At 42.4% G+C, this 5,116-nt stretch overlaps 1 pseudogene; it reads left to right on the top strand.

Annotated features, from left to right (window-relative positions):
• The first annotated feature begins 376 nt into the window (after nt 1-376).
• Nucleotides 377-5,116, top strand: part of LOC101360085 (potassium channel subfamily K member 5-like) — a 9,636-nt pseudogene continuing 4,896 nt past the window's right edge.

Raw genomic sequence — 5,116 nt, 5'->3', positions numbered from 1 at the left:
ATAACTGTGGCCCACTGAGGAAATTGGTAAGTTTTGCCTTAAAAGAGAGCCAATTCCAGAACACAGAGGAGAGCCTACCACCACCAAAGAAGGAGACGCCTGCAGCAGAGAATGACAGCAGAGATCTGCAGGAGATGGCACAGTGGGCTTACCCGGCCCACAAAGTGAGAAAGCTGAGTTCCTTTGGACGGATACTGAGGGCCAGGGAGAAGTCTATGCCTGACCTGAGAATTTGAGACTTGCCAACCTCCACAACCTCGTGAGCCATTTCCCTTATACAGTTCGTGAGTTCTGTGAGATGTTGCAGTGAATTAAGGAACTTAGTTAGTCCTAATTAAAAAAGGAAAAAAAGCATTCCTCTGGAAAGCAAAAACAAATGGTGTACCAGGGACCTCTGCTCACCTCGGCCATCATCTTCTACCTGTCCATCAGGGCGGCAATCTTCAAGTTGCTCGAGGAGCCACACTGGAAGGAGTCCAAAAAAACCTAATACACACAGAAGCTGCAGCTGCTCAGAGTTCTGTGCCTGGGCCAGGAGGGCTTGGACAAGATCCTGCAGGTAGTATCTGATGCTGCAGGACAGGGAGTGGCCATCACAGGGAACCAGACCTTCAACAACTGGAACTGGCCCAATGCAGTCATTTTTGCAGCCACAGTTATCTCCAACATTGGCTATGGCAACGTGGCCCCCATGACCCCTCCTAGATACCTCTTCTGCATCTTCTATGGTCTGTCTCTTTGGGGTACCACTCTGTGTGACATGGATCAGTGCCCTGGTCAAGTTCTTCAGGGGATGTGCCAAGAGGCTGGGCCAGTTCCTCGCAAAGAGGGGCGTGAGGCTGCGGAAGGTGCAGATCACATGCACAGCCATCTTCATCGTGTGGGACGTCCTGGTCTACCTGGTGATCTCGCCCTTCGTGTTCATGGTGACAGAGGAGTGGGACTACATCAAGGGCCTCTACTACTCCTTCATCATCGTCTCTACCATTGGCTTTGGCAACTTCATGGCTGGTGTGAACACAAATGCCAACTACCATGCCATCTACCACTACTTTGTGGAGCTCTGGATCTATCTGGGGCTGGCCTGCCTGTCCCTCTTTGTCAACTGGTAGGTCAGCACATTTGTGGAAATCCACAAAGCCATTAAGATGTGGTGGCTTGAGCAGGGCCAAGACGGTGGAGTAGTCAGAAACTTCCTGTGGTCCCTCTTACAACAAAGACCCAAAAAAACTAGTGAATCAATTATATATGACAATCTACGAGCCCTGAATATCAAAGGCAAAGTTGAGGAACTGGAGTTAGTGGCAGGGGGAGGGAGAGATGGTTCAGAAGCCCTGAGGAGTTGCCAGACAGACTTGACTCAGCGGGAACTGACACCTGGCAGGCTAGATCAGCTGGCGTGCATGGTGAGGCAAGCAGTGGCACTCGGGACATGTTTTCCACATTGGGAGAGACTGAGTGGCAGAGAGTCTACTCAAGCCTCCAGAACCAGTGAAAACTGGCTCTCAATCAGAAAAAGATAAGTACATGCATCTAACCTACCACGTGGATCAAGAAACAACCCCTTTAGGAAGAACCTCTCTCCCATTTACCTGCTCCCTCCCCATTTTTCACCTGGTCCTGGGCTGGCTTCAGCGATTGCTGAGTCCCCTGGGTCAGAAGTAGGATCTGTCCTGTGCCCTGAGCCATTCTCCCAGCTTTGGAGAGGGAACAAATTATCAAATAGGAAAAAATTTGCCAGCTCGCATAAGCCGGGAACTCAGGATAGGCACAGCTCCTTTGCCTATGCACAGGCATAAGAGGTCCACAGAGTTTTAATGCCTTTCACCCCTGTATAGACCTGTGTGGGCCCATTTCAACAGCATAGGCCCTCATTACCAAAGCCTATTTTCAACTGTATCAGCTATAAGGTGGAGTGGCAGGTTCATGACATTTGACATCACTCTCCCCATTAAGCAGGGTCCTCATCTACCTACATCAGGGGCCTGAGGACTGGTGGCTCCACCCATGCCACCTAGTCACCCACCACAGGGGTCCAAGAATAAGTGGTGCCTCCCAGATCTTACAGCCAACAGCACTGGATGGCCATAGTCCAGCTGCAAAACCCACATAACTATGCACTCTAGGGAACAGGGACATGCTTTTCTCCCAGACACTCAGGGGCAGCCGTCAGTCCCTGCCTTGCTCAGTGCCTGACTCTCTACTGCAGCCAGATTCCTGAGCCTGCACCATCTATGACTGTAGGTGAGAGCCTGCACCACACACTTGGTGACCAACTACCTGGACACCTGAGCTGAACCCATACAAGAAAAGTAAATGGACTCCTGGGCTCACATACGTAGTAACAGTTCTAACCACCTGGTGGCAGGACATGAGAGCTTTAAAGGTGTCAATAATCAAACCAGCTCATATGACCAGCCTATTTGGGCATATTAAAACAAAACAAAACAAGAAGCTAAGAAACAGTAAGCAAACATAAAACAAAAAATATAACTTATCGATGGCTCAGAGAAGACAGTCAATATCAAGTCACATAAAGAGGCAGACCATGATAGCTTCAGCAAGCTCCCAAAACAAAGAATCAAGAAACCTTCCAGATGAAGAGAACTTCTTGGAATTACCGGAAGTATAATTCAAAACGTTAATATACAGAACTCTTCAAGAGATCAGGATGGAGATCAGGCAAAACACAGAACAATCCAATGAACACACAGAGAAAGCAACAGAGGAACTTAAGAAGGTTATGCAAGAGCATAATGACAAATTTAACAGGCTTCAAGAATCCATAGAGAGACAGCAAACTAAAATTCAAAAATTAACAATAAAATTTCAGAATTAGACAACTCAGTAGAAAGTCATAGGAGCAGAATTGAGGCAATGGAAGTCAGAATTAGTGAGACTGAAGATAAAGCACTTGACACTAAATTATTTGAGGGAAAAATCAGATAAAAGAATTTTACAAAATGAAGAAACTCTAAGAAATATGTGGGACTCTATCAAGAAGAATAACCTACGAGTGATTGGAGTACCGGAACAGGGGGAATAACAGAAAATACAGAGAGAATTGTTGAAGATTTGTTGGCCGAAAACTTCCCTGATATCATGAAAGATGAGAAGATATCTATCCAAGATGCTCATCGAACCCCACATAAGGTAGATCCCAAAAGAAAGTCACCAAGACATATTATAATCAAACTTGCCAAAACCAAACATAAAGAGAGAATTTTAAGAGTGGCTAGGGATAAATGAAAAGTCATCTACAAAGGAGAGTCAATAAGACGAAACTCAGACTACTCAGCAGAAACCATGCAGGCAAGAAGGCAATGGGATGACGTATATAAAGCCTTGAAAGAAAAAAATTGCCAGCCAGGAATTATATACCCAGCAAAACTGTTTCTCAAATATGATGGTGAAATTAGGGCTTTCCCAGATAAACAGAAGTTAAGGGAATTTGTAAAAACCAAACTAAAATTACAGGAAATACTAAAGGGAGTCCCCCAGTTACAAAATAATTAACATCAGATAACAACCAAAGACTAAAACACAGGACAGAACAACCAGGTATCATCCCAGATAGGGAAGCCACAAATAAATCAAAGCTAAAACACTGAAAACAGGGAAACACAGATGTCAATATGTAAAAGATGACAATATTAAAACAAAAAAGAGGGAGAAATAATGTAGTCGCAGATCTTTCATACAGAGAGGAAGTCAAAGTGACATAAAGAAATAGAAGATTTGTTTAAACTTAGAAAAATAGGGGTAAACATTAAAGTAACCACAAAGGAAACTAACATTCCTACACATCAAAATAAAAAACAAGAAAAACATAAAGACTCAGCAAATACAAATTCAACAAATATGAAAAATATGAAAAGAAAATACGTAAAGAAATACAACTCAGCACAGAAAATTAAGTGGAACAAAGAAACTGTCAACACCACACACACACACAAAAATACATCAATGACGGCACTAAACTCATACCTATCAATGATGACTCTGAATGTAAATGGACTAAATGCACCAAGAAAGAGACAAAGAGTGGCAGATTGGATAAAAAACACGATCCATCTATATGCAGCCTACAAGAGATACACCTTAGACTTAAAGACACAAACTAAAACTCAAAGGATGGAAAAAATATATCAAGCAAACAACACTCAAAAAAGAACAGGAGTGGCAATATTAATCTCTGGCAAAATAGACTTTAAAGTAAAATCCACCACAAAGAATAAGGAAGGACACTATATACTGATTAAAGGATCAATACACCAGGAGGACATAACCATAATAAATATGTATGCATCCAACAACAGCACTCCAAAATGCATAAAACAAACTCCAATAGCACTGAAAAAAGAAACTAGACGGCGCCACAATAATAGTAGGAGACTTAACACACCAGTTTCAGTGAAGGACAGAACATCCAGAAAGCTCAACAAAGACATGGAATATCTAAATGCCACAATCAACCAACTTGATCTCATAGACATATACTGAATGCTCCACCCAACAGCAGCCAAGTATACTTTCTTTTCCAAAGCACACGGAACATTCTCCAGAATAGACCACATATTAGGCAACAAAGGAAGTCTTAACAGAATCCAAAGCATCGAAATGTTACAAAGCATCTTTTCTGACCATAAAGCCATTAAAGTAGAAATCAGTAACAGAAAAAGCAACGGAAAGAAAATCAAACACATGGAAACTGAACAACACCTTGCTCAAAAACTACTGGGTTTTAGAAGAAATTAAGGACGGAATGAAGAAATTCAAAGAATCAAATGAGAATGAAAACACATCCTACCAGAACCTTTGGGACACAGCAAAAGCAGTGCTCAGAGGTCACTTTATAGCAATAAATGCACACATCCACATAGAAGAAAGGGCCAAAATCAAAACATTAACCCTACCATTCAAACAAATAGAAAGAGAGCAGCAAAAGATGCCCTCAGGCACCAGAAGAAAGCAAAAAATAAAAATTAAAGCAAAATTAAATGAAATAGAGAATAGAAAAAACAATTGAAAGTGTTAACAAGACCGAAAGCTGATTCTTTGAAAAGATCAACAAAATCGATAAACCACTAGCCAAACTGACAAAAGAAAAACAGGA

This window comes from Trichechus manatus, unplaced genomic scaffold (genome assembly GCF_000243295.1).
Source record: "Trichechus manatus latirostris isolate Lorelei unplaced genomic scaffold, TriManLat1.0 scaffold00121, whole genome shotgun sequence".
NCBI lineage: Eukaryota > Metazoa > Chordata > Mammalia > Sirenia > Trichechidae > Trichechus > Trichechus manatus.
Note: the sequence above shows the minus strand (reverse complement) of the source record. Positions and strands in the feature narration are given on the sequence as shown.